This window comes from Portunus trituberculatus, chromosome 35 (genome assembly GCF_017591435.1).
Source record: "Portunus trituberculatus isolate SZX2019 chromosome 35, ASM1759143v1, whole genome shotgun sequence".
NCBI lineage: Eukaryota > Metazoa > Arthropoda > Malacostraca > Decapoda > Portunidae > Portunus > Portunus trituberculatus.
The window spans coordinates 11,475,926-11,500,925 of NC_059289.1; the positions used below are offsets into that span (position 1 = coordinate 11,475,926).

The following is a 25,000-nucleotide window of genomic DNA, read 5'->3' on the forward strand; positions in this document are numbered from 1 at the left end:
AGAAAGCAACAAGTATTTCCCTCCACAAACTTGTCATTTTATGTAATTGATGTTTTTTTATCATATATTGTTCTTGTTATTGCTGTTGTTACTGTTGTTGTTGTTGTTGATGTTGGCACAGCTTTTATTATTGTTTTTGTTGTTCTTGTTATTGTCAGTTTCGCTCTTGTAGTAGTAGTAGTAGTAGTAGTAGTAGTAGTAGTAGCAGCAGCAGCAGTAGTAGTAGTAATAGTAGTAAAAGCTGTCGTATTTTGAGGCGTGAAATCTACTAAAGTTAAAATACCCCCAGGAAACAAAAAATAAAAATAGGAGAAAAAAAAGGAAATGAAAGTTGGAAAAAGGGTTGACGTACAAAAACACACAAAACATAAAGGGGATTATTTAGGGCTGGTCTCCCTTTTGTCTTTTCCCTTCGCATCATTTTTTTCTCCCCTTTTAGCAGTGTGTCTCGCGCCGCCACGGAGGGGTAGGAACACGGCGGAGGGTGGCAGGGTGGACAGGGTGGTGAAAGTCATGATGATGGTGGAAGAAGAAGAGGAGGAGGAGGAGGAGGAGGAGGAGGAGGAGGAAGGGTTGAGGTGACAGATGGAAATGCTGTGGAGGAAAGCGGTGGAGGGAAGTAAGTGGAAAAGAAGAAATGTGAGGTACACACTTGAAAAAAATGAAATGGTAAAGTGGAGGAGGAAGAAAATGAGGCACTCGGAATGGTGAGGATGACTGGTGGAAGGTGAGGAGGAGGAGGAGGAATAGGAGGAGGAGGAGGAGGAGGAGAAGGAGAGGAAGGACGAAAGTGATGAAAAAAAAAATAAAAGAAGGAAGTGGAAAATTAGGATGAAGAAGAATGAGGCAAGGAAAATTAAATGTGTTGAAGGTGACGAAAAGAGAGAGAGAGAGAGAGAGAGAGAGAGAGAGAGAGAGAGAGAGAGAGAGAGAGAGAGAGAGAGAGAGAGAGAGAGAGAGAGAGAACGACAACCAAAATAGTAGGTGGAAAAAGAATATTATGACAACAGGTAAGCAGGGTGTGGATTAAGGAGAAGGAGGAGGAGGAAGAGGAAGAGAAGCAGTAGGAGGAGGAGAAGGAGGAGGAGTAGGAGGAGGAAGACAAAGAGGAATAAATGAATAAAGAAGAGAAGTCAAACAAATACCACCCATAAGCTTCCCTCCACCTTGAAAGCTCTACTTGTGGTTCTTAAGAAGGTCATTAACAGTTTCTCCTTAAATTATCATCCACCTGAGGTATGTGGTCAAGAGAGAGAGAGAGAGAGAGAGAGAGAGAGAGGGGGGAGAGAGGTTACATTGGTCGCAGTGAGTAGTTTGTTAATTCATCTGCGTCGCTTCCTACACTGCAGGTGAAGTTGCGTCACCTGCCCACACACTTTTTTCCCGTCTATTTGTGTCACTTTTCGCTCTGTACCTCCCCTTCCAAGTCCACACCTTCCACTCCTGCTCTAACCCACTTACCCTCCCTGTTCCCCTCCCCGTCCGTCGCCTCCCTCTTCCTGTCTTTCACCCCGTCCACGTGACTTTCCTACGTATCTCCCCTTCCCGCCTCTCTCTCATTTCTCACCGTGTTGTCCGCATGCTTATGAATCTCCGTCGCATCATCCTTCCCTTCTCTCCCTCCCTCACTCTCACTCGTATTCTGAAACGCCTTCCTTTCTCACTACGGCAATTTTCCAAGACCACAGAGACAACTAGATAGGTTTTGAAGACAGTTTTATTTTCTTTTAAAAAAACGATAAATCTTACCAATCTTTCACCTGAGCAGTAAAAATACTCTCAAAAACACTGGTATCTTCATGTGGAGCCTTTGGAAAGCAGAGGGTGAGAGAGCAAAGCGTTTCTGAATACGGGCATTTGTCTCACTAACTCTCCTATCTCCTCATCACTCTGTCTCACTCTCTCTCCCATCCCGTTCCTCCTCCATCTATTTATCTTCCATGTATTGGATGATAAGCTGCGTTTAGATCTGAGCACTTTTTATGGGAAGGAACGTTGATAGGATAAATGATAGGAGAGAACTTATTTCCATTGCTCATTCTCATCCGTTCATCTTCTCTACCACTTCTTCCTTCCTTCTCTCCCATCTGCTTTTCATTCCTCCCCGGTCGCGACCTTCCTTGCACTCCTACCTTCCCTCCGTTTCTCGTTTCCTCCAACTTTGACCATGAAAAAGAAAGTAAAGAAAACAGAGCGAGGGGGAAGAGGAAGAGGAAGAGGAAGAGGAGGAGGAGGAGGAGGAAACATCTTTATCATCCAGGTACAGAAACTTAACTTCGTGTTTGGAATGAAGCAAAAGCAAGAGAGAAAGGAAAGAGAAGAAAGACAAAGAAATGGAGAAATAATGGGAAGGAGAAATAAATAAATGGAGGTTTAAAATGACGGAAATCATGCTAAAGTGGGGAAAGAAAAGAAAATGAAAGATAAATTTGACGAGTGTGGACGTGAAATAAGTGAAAGAATATATTTGTGTGTGTGTGTGTGTGTGTGTGTGTGTGTGTGTGTGTGTGTGTGTGTGTGTGTGTGTGCCTGTAATACGTTCTAATGTAATTACTTCCTATATAAGAGTACAAATTGTCAGATGACCGTAATTACAATCTCTCTCTCTCTCTCTCTCTCTCTCTCTCTCTCTCTCTCTCTCTCTCTCTCTGGTTTAGTTTCTTTATTGAATTAGCTTTTTCTGTCTCTCCTTGGTAATCCTTCTCTCCCATTTCCTTCCTTTCAACTTCCATATTCATTTTTTATTACATTCTTTCTAGGGAACGAAAGGAGGGAAAGAGAAGACGCGTGAGAGGATTTAAAGAGAATAGATAAAGGAAGGAGGGAAGGGAGAGGTAGTGGAAAGATGCACGTAGAGAGAAGGGACAGGCGGGTAAAAAGAGAGAGAGTGGGAGAGAATGAGAGGAAAACAGTGGTGTCTTTGGTGTTAACTTTTGTCAAGACTTGTCAGTGGTCACCCCAACACGGCCCTAAAGAGAGAGAGAGAGAGAGAGAGAGAGAGAGAGAGAGAGAGAGAGAGAGAGAGAGAGAGAGAGAGAGAGAGAGAGAGAGAGAGAGAGAGAGAGATCATCACCATTTTCCCCTCCTCTTCTTCTACCTCCTTCTCCTCATCATCGTATTTTTTGGTGCGTGTTTGACTTTTGATTAGGTTATAGTTGATCACAAACACCTCCTTATGAACTAACACGTCCTCGGTTGTTTGTTACTCCTTACCCTCCATCATCATCCTCCTCCTCTTCCTACTCTTTTATATATATTCACTTCCTTCCCTCTTTTTCATTCTTTATTCTTCCTATTTCTTTCCACTTTCGTCCTTTGTTTTAGTGTTTTTCTCTCCCTTTCTATCTTTATACTGTATAATATCTCTATCTCTCTCTTTTTTTCTTTTCTTTTAATGTCTCACCTCTTTTTTTTATATCTTTCCACTTTTCTGTCCTCCCTCTCTCTCTCTCTCTCTCTCTCTCTCTCTCTCTCTCTCTCTCTCTCTCTCTCTCTGTCTTCGTGGGTGTCGTGGCGGGATTGATAATCGTCCTATTTGTTATCCCTTGTCGTGTCTCAACGATGCTAAACAGGTGACGGGTCATAAATGTTTACCTTAGTTAGCGTTAAGCGATAAATATTTGTCTGGGATGGGCGTGGCAGGAGAACAGTAGGGGGAAAGAGAGGAAGAATTAAGAAGGTGGAAAGGATCAGAAGTGAGTGAGGGTGAAAAAGAAAAAAAAAAAGGATAGGAATTAAGAGAAAGATTATGAAGATGAAGACAAGTAAAAGCAACAATAACAGCAACAACAGCAACAAAAATGCAAGAGAATGGAGTGCGAAAAAGAACACAGAGAGAGAAAAAGTGGGTAGAGAGGAGTGAAAGAATGAAACGAAGTAAAGAAGAAAATAAAAACAGGATAACAATATCAATAATTCAAACAATAACAACAACAGCAACAAGAATAAAAAAAAACAAGAGAATGGAGTACAAAAAGAACAGAGAGAAAAAAAAAAGTGGATAGAGAGGAATGAAAGAATGGCAGAAAGAAAAGAAGGAAAGGACGAAGAAGTAAATAAGGAAAGAGAAAACATAAAATGGAGACTTCACGAGAAAGGAAAGATGATGAAAGACGCGGAAAGGAAGGAAGGAAGGAAGGAAGGAAGGAATAATGAGACTGGAGAAGATAAGAATCGAAAAAAAAATGAAAGGAAGAAGGAAAGAAGGAAACTCAAGGAAGAAATGGAAGAAAAAGGAAGGAATGAAGATGTGACAGAAGGAAAGGGAATGGTGGAATGACAAGGAAAATCTCTGGTAAGGAAAGGGAGGGACGGAGGGAGGGAAGAAATGGGAAAAGGGAAGGAGGAAGGGTTTGGAGAAACATCTGAGGTTATGTGTCTCTGTTGGCAGCTGTGGCAATCTTCCCTCCTTCTCCTCCTTCCCTCCCTCTCTCTCCTTTCTCCCTCACTTCCATCAGACTGGGAGAAAGAGGAGGAGGAAGGGAAGGAAGAAGGACGGGAGGAATGTTGGCTCTCCGCTCTGACGCAACACCCAGAGAGAGAGAGAGAGAGAGAGAGAGAGAGAGAGAGAGAGAGAGATCGTGGGAGCAGGTGGGAGGAAGGAGAGGTGGAAGAGATCATGAATGACTGACTGGTAAGGGATGCAGGTGTGTGGAGAAGGGGGAAAAGGAGAATTAGGAGGAGGAGGAGAAGGAGAAGGAGGAGGAGGAGGAGGAGGAGGAGGAGGAGGAGGAGGAGGAGAAAGAGGACGAGGAAGAGAAGAAGGAAGAAATTAGGGAAGTAGGATGGAGGAGAAGGAGGAGTAGGAAGAGGAGGAGGAGAAGGAGGAAGAAGAAAAGGAGTTGAGCGAAGACGACGACAAAAAAAAAAAAAAAAAAAGATTGAATATAAAAGTAAATAAAAAAAAAAAAACCAATTGTGAGAAACATAGAATGAAAGTAAAAAAAAAAAAAGAATTTGGATGATAATAATATAAACATACAACAACATCAACAACAACAACAACAACAACAACAACAACAACAAAGGAAGAAGAAAAGGAAGAAGAAAAGAATAGAGGAAAAGAAAGAAAAAAGGATATTGCAAAGATTGGTAAGAGAAGAAAGAGGAAGAGATGCATGTTTTGGGCAGAGAGAAAGAAGTGAAGGGGAAAACGAAGCAAAAAGGAGGAGTAAGAGGAGGAGGAGGAGGAGGAGAGGAGGAGGAGGAGGAGGAGGAGAAGGAGGAGGCACAGGTGTAGGAAGATGTGCAAGGACAAAGCAGGTGTGGGCGGCTTTGTTTTCTGACACCTTTAATATTTTTCCCTCCCTCCTGCCTAGTGGAGAGAGAGAGAGAGAGAGAGAGAGAGAGAAATCCCATATGCACTCAAATTCGCCCACAACTTTAAAGGCCACACACACACACACACACACACACACACACACACACACACGCCTAGACAGACAGACGGCACAGCAAGACAGCCAACCAGCCAGCCAGACAGCCAGCCAACCAGACAGCCAGCCAGACAGAGAGCCAGCCAGACAGACAGACAGACAGAGAGAAGGACGGTAGTAATGGAGAAAGGAAGGGAGAGATAAAGAGAGATAGAGCAAAATAGTGAGTGAGAGGAAGAGATAGAAAGGAAGGGAAGACGCATCTCTCTGGCCTTCTTCCAACACCAAAGGATTGATTCTCTCTCTCTCTCTCTCTCTCTCTCTCTCTCTCTCTCTCTCTCTCTCTCTCTCTCTCGTAATCAGACATCAGCAAATTTTCAGGTGTGAATTTATCCTGAATAAGAAATAAAAAATCGAAAAAAGAAATGGATGAAAATGAAAACCGAGAGAAAGAACGAAAAGGAAGAAAGGAATGTAAGAAAAGAAATTAAAAGGAACAAAACAAACAAGAAAAGAAAAGTGAACGAAAGAGAAGCAAGAAAAGAAGGGTAAAGAAAGAGAAGTAGAGGAAAGAGTAAAGACAGAGAAGAAGAAAAAAAGTAAAAGAAAGAGAAGAAGAAGAAGAAAAGTAAAGAAAGAAGGAAGAAAAGCAAAGCAAAGGAAAATAGAAGAAGAAGAAAAAGTAAAAAAAAAGGAAGAAAAAAGTAAATGAAAGTAGGAAGAGAAAAAAAAGAAAAAGTAAAAGAAAGATGACCAAAAAAAAAAAAGTAAAAATAAAGAAACGCAATAAAGAAAAAGTAGAGAAAAAATAGAGTTGGTGCATTTTCTCTGTCTTGTTACGAACATTTCTTTTCTGCAAGTAAAAAATGTATATCTCGTACACTTTCTAATCCCTGAGGCAAAATAAGAGGAGAAAGTAATCACTATGTAATCTCTTAATAATATTCCTCATTTGGGTCATTCTGTGCGCTGTGGTTTGGCAAAAAAGAAAAGAATAAATTGAAAAAAAAATCATGAAATATCCTAAAAATTTATATAAAAGGAAATTGTCGAATGTCATTATTATTATTATTATTATTATTATTATTATTATTATTATGGTTATTATTTTTTGGGGTATTCAGCTTTTTAATATGAATTTTCAAACGTGAAAGATATTTATTTTTTTTTATCCCTTCAGTTATGGAACGCATTTCTACTTTGAGTTTTGGCTATAATAAGACGATTTTATTGACATTAGGAAGGGTCTATGGAGGTCAGAAGATTATGGCCATAGTCTTCACTATTTGAATCCTACGATGAGTTTCTGAAGCTGTATAGAATCAATCACCAAATAGTAACCAGAATGAATAGGAAAACTCGTCATGGTACTGAAAGAGTTAAGTGTTCACACCTAATCACCTTTAAAAAATTGACTTCTTCCTAAGTTTATTTTCTTCTCTTTGTTACATAACTTCACTTCAAAATAAAGAAAAAAAAAAAACAATGTCATTTCTTTCAAGCATCAAGAAATCAAAAATGCAAATCAATACATAGGAAGATAAATTACCAAAAAAAAAAAACTTACTCCTGGTTTTATTTTCTTCTCTTTGTTACATAACTTCATTTTTTTTCAACAATCAACCAAAAATAAAAAATGCGAATTAATAAATGTGAAGATAAATTAACAAATAAAAATTCACCTCTTTTCTCTTCTCCTTTAAGATAAAAATCAAACTCCACTTTCATTTTCACTCAGTTTTTTCCCACGCTAGTAAAATAGTTCAAGCAATATTTTCCTTTTCACATGACGATATAAAACTTTCTTTCACGTCCTAATTCTTCCGCCATGACAAGAAAGTTTCGTCTGGAGAGAGAGAGAGAGAGAGAGAGAGAGAGAGAGAGAGAGAGAGAGAGTTTAGATATTAATGTCTACTTTTATCCCTCGCGTGCTCTGAAAGGTATTTAAACAGCATAAAGAGGTAGGAGGAGGAGGAGAAAGAGAAGATGGGAGTGAGAAGGAAAGAGGTTGAAGAGAAGGATGTGGAAGTAGGAAAGATGGATACGGATAAAGCAATATGTAGAGAGAGAGAGAGAGAGAGAGAGAGAGAGAGAAACCGTCCATTGCATAGTTGGTTACATGACTTGTAATCTTCAACACGCACAATAACACCAAGAGCAACAACACGCTTGGTTTTTCACATTTGCACTAATACATATTTATTTTTCCTTCCGTTTCTTGTTGCTTTGATATATGCAGTGGAATCCAATAGCTTTAAAAACTACATATCAAGATTCTTTGTTGTTTAAAATCCGTGTGAAACAATACAACAAATTTAACAATATCAGTAACAATAACAAACGGCGGTGCTCGTGTCCTCATTCCCTCTACCCCCCAACAACCCACCCACACCAGCCTCACCACCACCACCAACCAGCATTGCGCCTGTTGTGTGTGAGTAAGCATGAAATTCTAATCACCACCACTACTACCATCATTGCCACCACTATCACTTCCACTCGTTACAAAAAACGAACAAAAAACTAAGCCTACACACACACACACACACACACACACACACACACACACACACACACACACACACACACACACACCTACAACTGCATCTCCCTATTCCGGTACACGTTCAATTACACAGCTGATCGAATAAACACGACGAAATCTTGTTTACCTCCATCAGCTGATCGGGATTACATCAAAGAAGTCAACAGGGACACGAGGGTTGTTCAGTCGTGCTCCCTGAAGACTCTCAGGATCAGTTATGGCCTATAAGAGAGAGAGAGAGAGAGAGAGAGAGAGAGAGAGAGAGAGACCCAACATCATTTTTCCCTTCTCGTTTTATGGTACGTGTTTGACTTTAATGTAGGTTATAGTTGATAGCAAACACCCTCGTATGAACTAACACGTTCCCTAGAAGCTGAGAGAGAGAGAGAGAGAGAGAGAGAGAGAGAGAGAGAGAGAAAGGATATGCGCATTTGTACTTTTGTCTCTTGAGGTCACGGAAAGTTAAATACCACAAGGGTTTTTAAAGAGAGCAATTTTCAGTGACTACTCTCTCTCTCTCTCTCTCTCTCTCTCTCTCTCTCAATCAGCTTGTAGTGGCTTCCCTACGTGTAATGCCTCTGAACAACACGTTAGAGTAGGACGAGGAGGAAGAAGAGGAGGTAGGAGCGGATGTGGAAAGGGAAGAGGTGATAGAGGAGGAAGAGGAGAAGTGATTCAGAGTGATGTAGAGCCGGTGAAGGAAGGGAGCGAAGGACGAAGGATGCAGGAGGAAAGAGGAAGGAATGACAGATGAGAAGTGAAGCAGGAATGAAGAGTGGTTGAAGGAAGTGGTGGAGGGAGGGATGTGGTGGAAGGGACGTAAGGAGAGAGAGAGAGAGAGAGAGAGAGAGAGAGAGAGAGAGAGAGAGAGAGAGAGAGAGAGTAGGAAGTAGAAGGAAAGATGAGTGACGAGAAAGCTTAATTATCTTGGCAACTATTGTGCTCGAACTGTCAAACACACGACGCCATCTCTCTCTCTCTCTCTCTCTCTCTCTCTCTCACACACACAATACCATCACTGTTGCTACCTCCTTTCTTAACTCTCTCTCTCTCTCTCTCTCTCTCTCTCTCTCTCTCTCTCTCTCTCTCTCTCCTCGTCTTCCTCACGCATTTCACGTCTCCCGGGTCGATGTTCATTTGTCTGTTTCGAGACTGCGGTTAATGAGCACTTGTCTTCTATTTGGGGTGAAGAGTAACCTGTCTCCCTTAACACACACGCACACATGCACGCCCAGGCCAGACCCACAAGGAAGGGAACAGTTGTGCGTGTTATTTATTCATTTACTTCAATTGTTTCGTGTTTGTTCGTTCGGGAGGGTGTCTGTGTGCCGCTCCACCTCAATGCCACCTCGGGGGTTCAGAACGGTGCCAGCAGGAGGGACGCGGGAAGAGAGCAAGGGAGGGAGGTGAAGTGAAGGTGGCGAAGCAGAGTGAAAACTGAGCTTAACTGATGAAAGAAAGAAAAAATGTTTGAGTCTTTCTAATACAAGAGCCAACAGTGCCAGAGAGAGAGAGAGAGAGAGAGAGAGAGAGAGAGAGAGAGAGAGAGAGAGAGAGAGAGGTAAAATACACTATAAAAAATACAATATTGACGCACTTGGCGGAGTTTAAAGCCCATCAGTTCCCGAGAGGCAGCATGAATGAAGGCGCCAAAGGGGGAGAGAGAGAGAGAGAGAGAGAGAGAGAGAGAGAGAGAAGCACAGTCCTCCCTCTCTTTCTCAGTGTACAAGCTTTCGTTGGCCACCAGATAGATGACCCGCAGGGCGCCGCGTCAGGCTATTCTTGGGCGCCTCTCAAGCAGACAAGTGATGCCCTAAGTTACTCCACCTCGCTCATGCCGCCCCACCCTCAGTCCCTTCTTCCCCTCCATCTCTTCCTCCCTCCTCCTCTGTCACGTGTCATTCTTGCCTCAGAAATAGTTACGCAAGTAGGTGTGAGTGTCCTTTATCCTCGACACCTCAGCCCCATTATTTTTTTTTATCTAAGTACTAAAGGTTACAGATGATATTGCACGGGTTTTCATTTTTTTTTTTTTTTTAGCGTTTTAATCTCTTGAGTACCATGAGGCGTTTCCATATTCATTCTGGTTACGATTTAGTGATTTTATACAGCTTTAGAAACTTAGGTGGAGGATTAGAATAGTGAAGACTGTGGCCTTTAATCTTCTGACCTCCATAAATCCTTCCTAATGTAAAATAAAATGGTCTAACCCTTTCAGTACCATGACGCGTTTTTTCATATCCATTCTGGTTACTATTTGGCGATTTTATACAGCTTCAGAAACTTATGTGGGGATTAAAATAGTAAATACTCTGGCCATTAATCTTCTGACTTCCATAGACCCTTCCTAATGCAAATAAAATCGTCTAGTCACATCCAAACCTCATGGTAAAACTGCATCTCAGTACTGAAGAGGTTAAGATAGAAATGTGTCCCAGTATTGAAGAGGTTGAAGTATTAGATAACACGCATTGGTGAGACGAACAAGAGAACAACAGATCCAGGAAGTCACTCTTACCATGACACTGAGTAAGAGAGAGGAGAGAAGAATGGAAAGTAAGGAAAAACGTCACAGGGTGGAGATGGACTAGGTAGGTGGATACGCTTCTCAACTTACGATATTTTGGGCTTCCAAGGTTATCATAGTCTCCCCTTACGATAATTTTCCTATTGCTATGACGGTATTGAAAAGGTCGAGGAGTCCGCAGATAAGAGCCAACCCGCATGACGCGCTCTCTCTCTCTCTCTCTCTCTCTCTCTCTCTCTCTCTCTCTCTCTCTCTCTCTCTCTCTCTCTCTCTCTCTCTCTCTCTCTCTCGTGCCCGCATGTATCGGAATAAATGAATGGAAAAATATACCACCTACTTCTCCCATTTTATCTCCTCCCTCCTCCTCCTCCTCTTCAGTCTCCAGTGAAAGAACAAACCTCACTCTCACTTTATATTATGGTTATACCCTAGTTTACATCCATGAGAGAGAGAGAGAGAGAGAGAGAGAGAGAGAGAGAGAGAGAGAGAGAGAGAGAGAGAGAGTAGCTGTGACCAACCAACAAGTGACATTAGGACCCTTGGATACACTACTTAATATTCTTAATGACGAAAGGAGGATGGGGAGATCTACGGGCAGAGAGAGAGAGAGAGAGAGAGAGAGAGAGAGAGAGAGAGAGAGAGAGAGAGTCATAAGATGCAAGTAAAAAAATTGACACGTGTATGCAGATAAGAGAGAGAGAGAGAGAGAGAGAGAGAGAGAGAGATTCATATAAAAAAAAACAGACCGCAACAGATCTTGCGGTCCTCACGAGGTGACCTGACATGGACTGAGAGAGAGAGAGAGAGAGAGAGAGAGAGAGAGAGAGACAATTGTAATTAGACACGGTGATTCTTGCGTTAATAGTCATATATTTAAACTTAACTGGGGAAGATATTGTGGTGTGGTGATGCAGCATGAAGGGAGGGAGGGGAACGGAGGGAGGGACGGGCTGGAGTAATGGGAATGAGTGAGGGAGGGAGGAAGGGAGGGACACAGTGACGCAACATATAAGTCACTGCTGCTTCAGGCTTAAGCCGCTGACTGTCCAGTACGATACGTTTTCCTGCACCATGTTCCTCCCCTCCCATGCTCTCTCTCTGCTTCCTTTCCTATCCTACCCCCTCCTGTAACCTCTTCTTGCACTGCTCCCCCTCCTCCTATTACTCACCACTCCCTATGCGTCTCAAGCAGGCACAATGCATGAAGGGCGAAGCATAAAACACCATGGAATGAGGTAAAAATCACGAAAATGCACCATAATCAGTGTTGCCAGGATGAAATTTTTGCCCGTGCGAGCCCTCTACCCACCGCCACCACCGCCAACCGCGCGTCTGCCACCCATCCCCGCCTCCCGAGTACCCGCTTCCGACCCTCCCCCTCCTGCTGGCATCCGAGTCACCCCGTATTTTTGGGTCCGTAATTAAAACGTGTCGTCAGTCTTTGCTGCGTACGGTGCCAGGTGTTATGGTGGGCCAGTAGAGGGACTTCCGCCTCAGAGTTAGGAGGTGGAGGTGTGAAGTTGTGAAGCATGGGATGAAGTTATGTGTTGGAGAGGGAGGGTGTAGTAGTAGTATGAGTTGGGTGTACTGTCTCTTTCCTCTCTCTCTCTCTCTCTCTCTCTCTCTCTCTCTCTCTCTCTCTCTCTGATACACTGCATAACCCCTATGCATATTACGAGGCTGCTGTCATCTTTTTATTCAGCAAAGGGAGTGGAAGGATCGCGTCACTTCCTCACTTCATGAAACTTGCAGTGTTGCAGCGACTTCAGCATGACGTCACCTGCCACTTGTGTCTGAATACCACGAGGGCTATTAACAGTCGCTGGCGTGGTTACTAACTAGTATAGAGAACAGCCACACATTATACTCTGATTATTTATTTATTAATTTATTTGCGCATCTCTGATTATCATTATTTTTTTAAGTCTTGTTTTTCTTTCTTTTCTCTCTCATACGGAGCCGCTGTGGTTATTCTTTGCTTCTGCTTCGTCTAACCCTTACTTAACATCCTCCATCACACAGTCGATCTTAGTAATTTTTTCTTCCTTTCTTATCATCCTCTCATAACACTAACTTTATACATTTTAACCATATGTTCCATGACTAGCAGAAACTTACGATTATATGAATATATGATTAAGAACGGCAAGAGGATATAAGTGTGACTAACAAGTATGATTTAGGAACTGGGGTTTTTGTATCTTCCTGTACGTTCGTATATTCTCAAGCTGATGAGATCTGTGAGTGTTGGGACGATAGAGTTCTTCGTATAATGAACTTCACAAGGTTTCTGATATTAAGTTCGTTTCAAGAGCTGCGTTTTCTGAGGCTGTAGTTGATGTGAAGGATGCAACAAATGGCACGGTGTGTGGTTACAGGGCGGAGTGCTTAACGATAACATGTGACCTTCAAGTATTTGTTTGGGATTAACGTTAGTTGCAAGTCACGTACATGTTTGCGTTTTAGGGTTCATGGCGAATGTGTGTGTGTGTGTGTGTGTGTGTGTGTGTGTGTGTGTGTGTGTGTGTGACCATTATTCATCACTTCATATTCTTGGCAGCCTCCTTCAACACACACACACACACACACAAAGAGTCTCTGTTCGATTACACTCTTTGCTTGTTTACATCATATGTTTTGTTTGGGGGAAAGCAAGATCTTTTTCTCTTTCTGCATTCCTGTTTAGCGACGTGTGTGTGTGTGTGTGTGTGTGTGTGTGTGTGTGTGTGTGTGTGTGTGTGTGTGTGTGTGTGTGTGTGTGTCCAATTTTGGAGTTACTGGAACCGTGCCAGCGAGGTGAGTGTGGTGGGAGGGCGGGAAGAGGGAGAGGAGGGTGGCTGGGAGGAAGGAAGGAAGGAAGGAAGGGCGGGAAGGAAATGGAGGAGATGAAGGAGCGTGGGTGGGCGTGAAGGCGAAGGAAGGAGACGAGAGGAAATGAGGGAAAAGAAAGTAAAGTGAAAGAATAACATAAATAAATGAGAGAGAGAGAGAGAGAGAGAATTAACATACAACAAACAGGAAGACGAGAGATGAATCACAGGAACATGAGAGAGAGAGAGAGAGAGAGAGAGAGAGAGAGAGAGAGAGGGAAGGAAAGGGAGAGGGAGAGGAAGAACTTGAGGCCACTGGTAAGGAGAGAGAGTCAACTGATGCCAACTCTACCCATTTTTTCTCCTCTCCCTTTCTATGCGTCTCCTCCCTCACGTCTTCCTTTCATCTCCTGCGTGTCTTCCCCTCCTCTTCCCAGCACCACGGGAGTCTTACGTGGGCCTAAGAGAAAATAGGTGGAAATAAGAGGAAGGCGCCTGCACCCAATTTGACGAGAGAGAGAGAGAGAGAGAGAGAGAGAGAGAGAGGGGGACAGGATAACACCTCAGATCCTCCCATCCTCCCACGACCCTTCCGCCCTTCCCATGACCTCTCCTCCTCTTCCTCCTTCCCTTTCTCTGTTGTTCCCTCTCTGCCCAGTACTCAGCTCTCCCTCTGGTGTTTATAGTTAAGGAAAGTTGCTATATATATGCTCCGTCATACCATGCGTGACTCTTATCCGACTTGGGAGAAGCGGAAAGGGGATTCAAACCTACGAGGAATGCAGGTTTATATCTAAAAGGGAATCCAACTCTGCGTAAAGGAGGATTGGAACGTACGCAGTAGAGAGTTTGAAGTTACACAGAATTCTAGGTTCCGTATAAAAGATTCAAGGTCCCCCACAAAAAGAATTGTTTCCTTAATAAGATTCAAGTATTGATACAAAATAGAGTAAACTAGTGTTGTGTCGTGCAGGAACCCACATGAATTACTATCTAAGCTTACATAGAAGTAATTCAAGTCTATGTGAATGGGACACTAAAATTTTACAGGAATGGGAATCCAATTGTGTATAAAAAACCGTCCGGTGTTGTATGGAGAGTAATCCAAACCCTCCTGACTGGAATCTCATTTAATTAACACAATTCCTTTCATCCCATTTTGTGCTGTAGAATTGTTACTTATATAATCATGTTGCAGTATTTTTTTTTTTTCAATATTTGTTACGTTATTGTCATTGTTCCCACTTTACTTGTCTTTTTAGCACTACTTGTTATGTGATTAATTCTGTTGTTTACCTGCACACGCTCTGCTTTTCTCTCTAGTGTTACTTTTCCTACCCTTGTCACTATGTCTGATGTTAGTTTGCATTTTCTTTGTGTCTTTCTTTTTTTTGATATTTTTTCCTACCTGTATTGTTACTTCCTATAGTGTTCCTGTTTTTATTCGTGTGTGTGTGTGTGTGTGTGTGTGTGTGTGTGTGTGTGTGTGTGTGTGTGTGTGTGTGTGTGTGTGTGTGTGTGTGTGTGCTCGTCTGTCTATTCTCCTGACAGTTATTTTTGTGTCAATTGGTACTGATGTTCCTGCCGTTATTTGTGCTGTTAATTTCCCGTCACGCGTCCCTGTCTTCTTGACTTTATTTTCCCATCCCGCTGTGTGTGACCTTCAGGCTGCGGTGGTGCTGGCTTTGTTTCGCCTGACTGCAATTCAGGTTGAGGGAATTAATGGTGTGCTGCGTTCGGTCCCGATATTGTGAAACTCAAAGTGGTACACTGCAACAAACTAGATTACTGACGGAAGCTCTCCCTCCGTTGTATGTTTCAGTGCAGTTTCTGTCAACTTTGCTTATATTTTGATGCTGTATTGCTGCAGTTAAGTTTATAGGTATGCCTTATATCTTCATTTATAAAACCACTCACATATTTGATAGTGATATTCATAATCATATTTTGTCACAATCACCTAGCCACAGTTATCTCTTTGCTATTATCGTTATCAATGACGTAACTGCCGCTGTTTCACGATTATACAGTCAATTTTTTTTTTTTTTTATTTACTGACGTTATCATAATTTATTGTTATTGTATTCACATGGTCATTGCTAATTAGGAGTGACTGTTTTATTTTAGTTAAAAAGCGTTTATGTAGTTGTTATATATGTTGATATTTTCTTTTTTCTTCATTTTGATCACTATATTAGTCTTTATTGATAATCACAAATGTCTTGTTTTCGTATTCAAAACTAACACATTTTTTTCTATCTCACTAGTTAGCCGTAAGTCTGGAATGCGTACGTCACCAAATATAACGTCGATAAAAAGTAAAAGAAAAAAACAAAACCTGATACCATTTACCGGCAATTATTCCATGTAACATATTTCTTTCTTTTTCCCCTTTCCACATTTTTTTTTCGTATTTTTCACAAAACTTTTACTCTCAAGTGTTTACCCGGAGGTTTTTTTTGCCTCTTCGGGTATTTTTTCTCTCTTCCCTTCGTTTGCCCCTGGAGGAGTTGCCGCCACGCCGCGCCGACCTTTTGGCAACGAGAAATATTAGGGGTCGTGCGTGTGTGTGTTTCCGATGATCCACGGCTCATAGGTAAAGCCTACCGGTGAGGCCGTACCGGGGGCGCACCCGAGTCCTCTCACCTGTCTCTTGTTAGTTACAGGTCACAGCACGGCTCATCAAGCTCAGGAGTACTGTAGTTATATGTTTACCAGTGAAAAGGTTGGGTTCGAATTATCCTCTCTCTCTCTCTCTCTCTCTCTCTCTCTCTCTCTCTCTTTACGGTACTGTCGGACGTAAGAAGAAATAACAGCTGTGGTCTACTACATACCATATGCTGCCGCACTTCTTCCTCCTCCTCCTCCTCCTCCTCTAAAGTGGTGCACGTGCGTTGCTTACCTGAAAAGAATAAAATACAAGATCAATATATCACACTCGTGTAGTACGCTGGAAACAAGTGTACATTTGAGTCACGGCTATGAATACACTGCAAGGAACAGGTTATCGTATTCTTCATGTCAGTATATAACGTATGGAGAGAGAGAGAGAGAGAGAGAGAGAGAGAGAGAGAGAGAGAGAGAGAGAGAGTGTTGGTATGTGAACCTGGCAAGGGTGTCATTTCGGTTAGGTTGTGGGAGGTGTGTGTGCGTGTGTGTGTGTGTGTGTGTGTGTGTGTGTGTGTGTGTGTGTGTGTGTGTGTGTGTGTGTGAAGGAGGAGGAGGGAAAGAAAAAGAGGCGTGTGGAGAAGAGGTTTGAGTAGTGAAGAGTGAGGGGAGAGGAAGATCAGAGAGAGGAGGCTATGAGAGAGAGAGAGAGAGAGAGAGAGAGAGAGAGAGAGAGAGAGAGAGAGAGAGAAACGTAATGGAGGATGGAGGGAATGGAGGTAGGGTAGTGCTGAGTGAAGTGTTGCCGGGAGGGGCGGAGGCATGTGAGAGTGAGGAGGAAGAGGAGGAGGAGGAGGAGGAGGAGGAGGAGGAAGAGAGGGAAGGAAAAGAACCAAATGGGGGTACTACCAGCATACCTTAACACACGTGGTCTGATGAGAGAGAGAGAGAGAGAGAGAGTATGGAGTGTGTGAGAGAAGAGGAAGAAGAATAGTGAGAAATACAAATAACGCTTTAAAGTGATGTTTATACGACAATATAAAGGAATGCATTTGTAGCAAGATGAAATATTAAATACAGAGAGAGAGAGAGAGAGAGAGAGAGAGAGAGAGAGAGAGAGAGAGAGAGAGAATCCACTAACATAAGACTACCATTTATTCTCTCTCTCTCTCTCTCTCTCTCTCTCTCTCATATCAGCACAACGTTGCATTAAGGAAGAACTTATTACAGCTAAGGAACGAAGGAAGGGAGGAGGGTAGATGGTAGAATGAAAAGGAATAGGGACAGGCGAACAGAGAGAGAGAGAGAGAGAGAGAGAGAGAGAGAGAGAGTTAATAAATGGTATGGGGCACTTTGCTTTTACTTATCAACCTCAAAAGCTTAGTAATACATCCCTCCATCTACTGCCAAGACACAACCTTCATTAAAAAAAACTAGAATACAATAACAATAACAAAGTACAACAGAATAACATGAACAAACTGACTAACGAGAAAGCAAAGACAAGGGACAATTTTCTTTTCCTTTTCTGTTCCCTTAAACGAGACTTTCCATCCTTCTAGACCTTTTTTTTTTTTATGTGTGTAGCCTGCCCGCCTCCCTGCCTACCTGTCGTAATATACTACCTGTATCTGCCCTAGATTCACCTTTACTCCCTCTCTGCTCCCCAACCAGCTTTCCCTCCATCACCTTCACCTCCCCGTGCCCTCCTCCTCCACTCTCGAACTCCAAACTGCCTACTTAGCCTCTTGTTCTCCTAAATGCCTCGTCGTTAACTCCTAATGAGGTAGTTTAGAGATAGCCAAAGGTGAGGTGATTAAAGATAAGCATTGCAGGGGTGGAGAGCGGGGAGAGGGAGGAAAAATTGGGGAGTGTCATGGATGGAGGAAGTAAAAAATGTGTGTGTGTGTGTGTGTGTGTGTGTGTGATGAAGGTGTGGAGGAAAAGAAGGAGACGTGGATGAAGGGATGAAAGAAAAATGGAAGCGCAGAGAGAGAGAGAGAGAGAGAGAGAGAGAGAGAGAGAGAGAGAGAGAGCAGCAAGGATAGAAGGACGCAGGTGGGGGAAGAGAGAAGTGGCTGATAAATAACAAGAAATGCCCGTGAAGATAAAGATTAAAGACAATGCATTTTACATAAGGGGAGTTAAAGAAAGGAAAGAAGAGGAGGAGGACGAGAAGAGAAGAGAGGAAAAAAAAGGACAAGAAGAAAAATAAAAGCTATCAAATATTGCGTATATGACTTTCTGCTTCACTGGATGCATTTCAGTTTATTTTTCCTGGCAATCTTTTTTTCATGTTAGTTAAAAGACGTATTTTTCTTTCCAAGGTTGTTGTTATTTTTTCTTTTATTTATTTTCACCTTAGTTTAGCATACTTTTTATGTTACAAAGTTGAGAGAGAGAGAAAGGGAGAGAGAGAGAGAGAGAGAGAGAGAGAGAGAGAGAGAGAGAGAGAGAGAGAGAGAGAATGGTGCATACTCTCAAATCAGTAATGGATGTAATGGAGAGGAGACGGCTTTGTGTAGCGGACCAGCGGGAAGGAAGCAGGGAAGGAAGAAAGGAAGGAGTTAGCAGAAGGATGCAGTGAGGTAACGTATTCACGGGGGCAGTAACCGTGAAAATACTACCGGAAAATAACAAAGGATACATTACTGAGGCGGATTGTCTGAGAGGGTCTTAAGGCATGAAGATAAGCGAGTGGAACAGATGATAATATAATTCTTCTTCGTCCTGCTTGGAAATGATTGGGTGGAGTTCGTGCATTCATGTCACGCGGTATCCATATAGGGACAGACAAGGCTCTTACTCAGAGAAATTAGAGACAGCACCCGGATGTGAAGTATTGACTAACGCGGTACATAACACATAACATATTCTTGTACACTGCTCCACCATAAGGACAAACACCTAAGAATTTATTGGTCGTGACGCGGTACATAAAACACAGACTCATATTCTTGTACACTGTTCCACCATAAGGACTATATTCAAAGACCTAACAAATTATCGGTCGTGTCCTTGTTAAACTACCACTACATTTATAGACACCCTTGAAATCCTAAGAGCTCACTACACACTTTTAACCCCTTCAGAACTGGGACGCACTTTTTACCATGAGTTTGGGTATGATTAGACGATTTTACTGGCATTAGGAAGGGTCTATGGAGGGCAGAAGATTTATGGCCAGAATCTTCACTATCTTAATCCCCACATGAGTATCTGAAGTTGTATAAAATCACCAAATAGTAGGTAAGCAGAATGAATATGAAAGCGCGTTATGGTACTGAAGGAGTTAAAGAGAAACACAACAACGACTTCTTTAAGAACAGTCTCCTATATCACTGTAGCAAATCTAACCATTCTAATTAAAATCTTCCACTTTATCACTTGACTGCTAATTATAGTGTGGTGTCTCAAACTTAATAAGATCGCGTTGCCAAAGTTTTAAGCGTATATCGAAAGCCAAAAAGAGACAAAATGGTAAAATACTTCAGTTCTTTCTGTCTGTTGTTACATATCTAGTCAGTAAAATGGTTTAGTGAGAGTTCTTGTACGGCCAAGGCATTTTCATAAGTTGTTAGTGAAGGGGAATGCAGAAGTGGTGAGTCAGTTAATTAAATCACTTCATTACGTTTCATTATTGTCATGAATAAATATCTGATTAATTTTCAACGTTTTTTTCTGCTTTCTTTCAACAACTATACTACTACTACCACCACCACCACCACCACCACCACCACTACTACCTTCTCATTCTACTATCTGTTTCATTGTCCTTTCCTGTCAATTTCGTGCTATTGGATTATCGTGTATTGTCGCTATACCTTATTACCTTTTTTACTGCAGCCCTGAGTCAATACCGTTTGGTTCTCGGGGAGGAGGAGGAGGAGGAGGAGGAGGAGGAGGAGGAGGAGGAGGAGGAATGTGGGAGTGTCTCACGTGACTTTCCTTCATCTCCTCCAATGAGTTATCAGCAATGTAATAGAAATAGACAATATATGTAGTCTTTTATGACCGTCTCGTTTGTTCTGAGGGAGTGTAGCGATAGGAATGTGCCCTCTCTCTCTCTCTCTCTCTCTCTCTCTCTCTCTCTCTCTCTCTCTCTCTCTCTCGTCACAACGGTTCTCGAGTCCTCAGTGTCGGGAGGTAATTAGCAACATAAAAACTCCCCAGAACTTCATCCTGCAGAACCACAAACACCCGCCACCCGCAACCCGCCACCCACGCCATGCCACGCCCTCGTTATCTCCAGCCACGCCCATCCTCCATCAACCGACTATCCTCCTCCACTACTTCTCTCCCTCTCCTTGCTTTATTTTCTTATCCATAAACTTTTCCCTCCGTTATACAGCCTCCGCCGCAGTGAGGTAAGTGAGAGGGAGCGGGAGTGGGTGGGCTGGTTGGTGGGTGGGTGTGATGTGGTTTGTTACTATGGGCTCCTTGCTACCTGTGCAGTTACCGTTGTGTATATGTGAGGGAGTGTTTGGCTTCCAGTTGCGTCCGTCTATAAAGTCAGCCCTCTATTTATCTCTCTGTCTGTCTTTCTCTGTCCGTCCGCTTACGGTGTCTGGCTTGCGGTGTGTTATGTATGTTGCTGCTTGAAGAATTTTTAAGTGCTGTTTACTACTACTACTACTACTACTACTACTACTACTACTGCTGCTGCTGCTGCTACTACTTCTGCAATAGAAATGTAGTAGCAACAATAGTAGTAGTAGTAGTAGTAGTAGTAGTAGAAGCAGCAGCAACAGCAGTAGTAATAGTAGTAGTAGCAGTAGTAGTAGTAGTAGTAGTAGTAGTAGTAGTAGTAGTAGTAGTAGTAGCAGCAGCAGCAGCAGCAAGAGTAATAGTAATAGTAGTAGTAGTAGTAGAAGTAAGGCACACATCGGCAGACAGACTACATTCCTATTGATTCACCACCAACTTTCGCTGAACCGCTCATGAGTTTCCAAGGACTAACTTCACTTTTTTGAGAGAACCGTTCCTTCCCTCCCTAACCTCGCCTCCTGCCTTCCCCGCCCCATCCCCTCCTTGACCAGCTGACGCCCCGCAGACAAACCACAGTCCCTTTTCCCTCCTCTCTCCTTCCTTCTTGTTTTCCCTCCTCCTTCTCCTCCTCCTCCTCCTCCTCCTCTTCCCTCTTGAGTCTAGGCTACCACTCGCCTATAATTAAGACAAAATTACTACCACCGCTACCACCACCACACTGCTCACTGTAGCTACGAAAATTAGGGTAACCATGAACTAGACAAGGAGAAGAAGGAGAGGAATGATAATGACAATTGTAAGAGGAAGAAACACAAGTGGATAATGGATGATGAAGAAGTAGTACAAGAAGAAGAAGAATAGAAGGAGGTATTTATGTAAAAGATAGAAAATGAGACAAAGATAAGTTATGGTAGAAAAAAAAATAGGAAAAAATGAAGGAAGGAAAGAGGAAATAGAAGAACAAATTCCAAAATCACCAAGGAAGGAGGAGGATATGAAAAAAAGGGGGACGGAAAACAATAGAAAAAAGAGGAAGGAAAAAAGCAAGGAAAGAAGAAATACGTAGAACAGCACACCACAAATCCACCAAGAGGAGGAGAGGAGAAGAAGGAGGAGGAGGAGGATATGAAAAAAGGAAAATAATATGGAAAAAAAAGGAGAAACTCAAACACAGGTTCCCTACCAGACTTAATTACACGACCTAAAAAAAAAAAGGACATAGAAAAATGGGAAAAAAGGACAATGACATGATATATTTTCCCTTCCCTTTCCTTCCCTTTCAATTTCTTTTTCTTTCCATTTTCTTCCACATTCGCTTTCCTTTCCTTCGCGGTGTGTGTGTGTGTGTGTGTGTGTTTAATTCCCCTCATTGCGTGTTACCACAATATAAACGATAACTATCAGGTGACCCACATACGAGGCGTCTCTCTCTCTCTCTCTCTCTCTCTCTCTCTCTCTCTCTCTCTCTCTCAGATACGTACATATACTTCGTCGAGTTTATTTTTCCCTCTAATAAACTCGCCTTCTAGAATATACTCCACGAATCCCATTTTCTCTCACTCGGAAAGAAAATGTAAACACGGTCTTTTACATTCACTCTCTATTGGCTACGAAAGAAAAAAAAAAAGTGTAGGAAAAAGAGAGAGAAAAAAAAGAGAACTGTATTTCCATAGATGTGCCGTTTTATATGTATGTAGTCTCTCTCTCTCTCTCTCTCTCTCTCTCTCTCTCTCTCTCTCTCTCTCTCTCTCTCTCTCTGATGTAAACAAAGAAGTAATAATTTGAGGCAAGGAAGCAGCGAGGGAAGACTTAGTTAGGTATGTGGCAAGGGAGGGACAACACAGGCTTTCGTCAGATAGTGAAGGAGGCACGTAGATGAGGTGGCTCGTGTATGAGGCGAGAAGGGAGGGGAGAAGGAGGATGATAATGAAGTGCAAGGAGAAGGAGAAGAAGAAAAAGAAGGAGGTGGAGGCGAAGAAGGAGGACGAAAAGTAAAGAGAACAAGAACAAGAAGGTAAGAAAAAAGTGACTCTGAGAAGGAAGATTAAGAAAGAGAAGGAAAGGAGAAACCAGAAAAATAAACAGACACTTCAAGATGCTCAGAACACTTAAGATGCTCAAAACTTTCCTGAATTCTCTCGCTATGGTAAGGCTTTTTAGTTCTTAAGTGCAGTCTCGTAAATGCTAATTAAATACCTGGTGGCAGTAGAAGTAGCAGTAGTAGTAGTAGTAGTAGTAGTAGTAGTAGTGGTTGTTGTTGTTATAGTAGTAGTAATAACAGTAGTACTTGTAGTAGTAATAAAAGTAGTAGTATCGACAGCAGCAGCAATAACATCACCACCACCACTACCACCACCAATAATAATAATAATAATAATAATAATAACAATAATAATAACACACCAGAATATATATATATATATATATATATATATATATATATATATATATATATAGAGAGAGAGAGAGAGAGAGAGAGAGAGAGAGAGAGAGAGAGAGAGAGAGAGAGAAAGAGAGTTCAGGATAAAGTGGTTCAGGTGTTCTGAGAATAAAACTATAAAAATCAAGCTTTTGTTCCCGGGCATTCAACGAATAAAAGATTTAAAAGTCCTGCATTGAACATCGGCGTTTCTTTCCAGGGTGTGAGGCGGCGTTCCGGGAGTGTGAGGCGGTGTTCCGGAGGCTGTAGTCGCAAGGTACGATAAACTCAATGCTGTTAAGACGGCCGGAAGCCAAACATCCGGGCGTGAGGAGAGAGGCAGGTGGGAAGCTGAGAGGCAAGGGAGACGAGAGGGAAAAGAAATGGAAACTGAAATGTGCATACGTGAGTGGAGAGAGAGAGAGAGAGAGAGAGAGAGAGAGAGAGAGAGAGAGAGAGAGAGAGAGAGAGAGAGAGAATGCACAAAAGGGGATTATACGAAAAGAACACAGATTGAAATAAGAAAAAAAGGAAGAAAAAGACTTTGGAAGATATTTTAATGATTTCAAAGTCAAAATCAGCAAAACTCTCGCGAACCGTAACCAATATGACAAACGGTAAGAAGCGACAGCCACGTTTGTCAAATTGCCCATCGGCAGACAATACCGCAGTGAATCATAAAGACGCACCGGGGAAGGTTGCGTTCATCTCTGTATTGCTGAACGTCACCAGAAATACAAGATGAAAGCAACCACTTAATACAACTAATAACTGCCAGACGTGATGCTTATTGAAGGCTTAAGTGATGCGAAAGGTCATCTTAATGGCTCAGAGAGAGAGAGAGAGAGAGAGAGAGAGAGAGAGAGAGAGAGAGAGAGAGAGAGAGAGAGAGAGAGACGGAGTAGAATGACTATGAGATGAGACTAACGTTCAATAAACCAGTAAAGAGAGAGAGAGAGAGAGAGAGAGAGAGAGAGAGAGAGAGAGAGAGAGAGAGAGAGAGAGAGAGAGAGAGAGAGTGAGTGTGTGTGTGTGTGTGTGTGTGTGTGTGTGTGTGTGTGTGTGTGTGTGTGTGTGTGTGTGTGTGTGTGTGTGTGTGTGTGTAAGGGTGAAGTAAGTGGGAAGGAGGGTCAGGGAGGTAAGATCAAAGCACCCACTCTAAGCTAATGAGGGGAAAGGCGGGGAAGGCGAGGACAAGGTGAGAGGAAGGCGAGAGATGGTGCTAGGGGGGAACAAGGAAAGAAGGCGTGAGGGAATGGGAGAACAAAAGGTGAGAGGGAAAGGAAAAATGAAAAAATGGGGATACAAATGAGAGAAAGAAGGGGATAAGGGAGTAGAGAGACGATTAAAGTAAAATTAGAAAGTTAAGAGGGCGAGGGGGAATGAAGAGAAAAAAGAGGTGAAAAGGATAAATGGGAAAGAAAGTGTGAAGGAGTGAATGAAACGAGGGAGAAAAGGGAGGAAATGAGGGGAGCAGAGAGAGAGAGAGAGAGAGAGAGAGAGAGAGAGAGAGAGAGAGAGTGAGTGTGAGTGTGAGTGAGGGTGATTGGTATTCTCTCCGGTGTTGTGTTGTGGTGTTGTGCTTTGAGAGTGTTGATGGTGTTGCAGATTGTTTTGAGAGCGAGAGTAACACAATAACAGGATAACAACGTGAGAAGTGTTGACAGAGAGAGAGAGAGAGAGAGAGAGAGAGAGAGAGAGAGAGAGAGACTGTATGGGACAATTATCGTTCCTCTCTCTCTCTCTCTCTCTCTCTCTCTCTCTCTCTCATTAGTTAGGTAAATGCACTATCGAGCCATCCTGACCTATTAACTTAACTCGTGCACTCTCGCGTTATCGATTACTTGCACTCTACTATCGACAACCGCTTAAAACACCAACAAACACCCCCTCTTCCTAGCCCAATACCAGCCCAACCAGCTACCTCACTCATTCTCTCCCAGCCTCCCACTCAGCCTCCAGCCACTCCCTAATCTTCTATAGCCTCTCATTGCCCTACCCAGATGCCCTTAAGACCCCCATCTCTCCACTCACTTCCTCCTCCCCACTCTGTCTCTATGCCACACCCCATTTCGCTATTGCTTCCCAGATGCTGCCTTTCGCTTAACCCAACAGTGTTCCCTCAGTCCTGTTATGTCTGTAATATTGCTGGTTAAAGCTGTGGAATAGAATGGGCGTAGAATGTTAGTCTAGGAGGTGCATACTTGAAGGTACACATACGTACTAGTA

General features: G+C 42.6%; 1 protein-coding gene and 1 long non-coding RNA gene across 7 annotated transcripts in view; one reads left to right on the forward strand and one right to left on the reverse strand.

The window, feature by feature from the left end:
• The window catches only part of LOC123513012, a 20,914-nt gene extending 12,124 nt beyond the window's left edge, over positions 1–8,790 (forward strand). Inside the window, exon 2 of the long non-coding RNA XR_006677243.1 lies at positions 8,745–8,790. This is a non-coding gene — a long non-coding RNA (uncharacterized LOC123513012). The remainder of the gene's footprint in view (positions 1–8,744) is intronic.
• LOC123513007 (serine/arginine repetitive matrix protein 2-like) overlaps positions 1–25,000 on the reverse strand; it is a 163,852-nt gene that overhangs the window by 48,329 nt on the left and 90,523 nt on the right. The window lies entirely within an intron of this gene.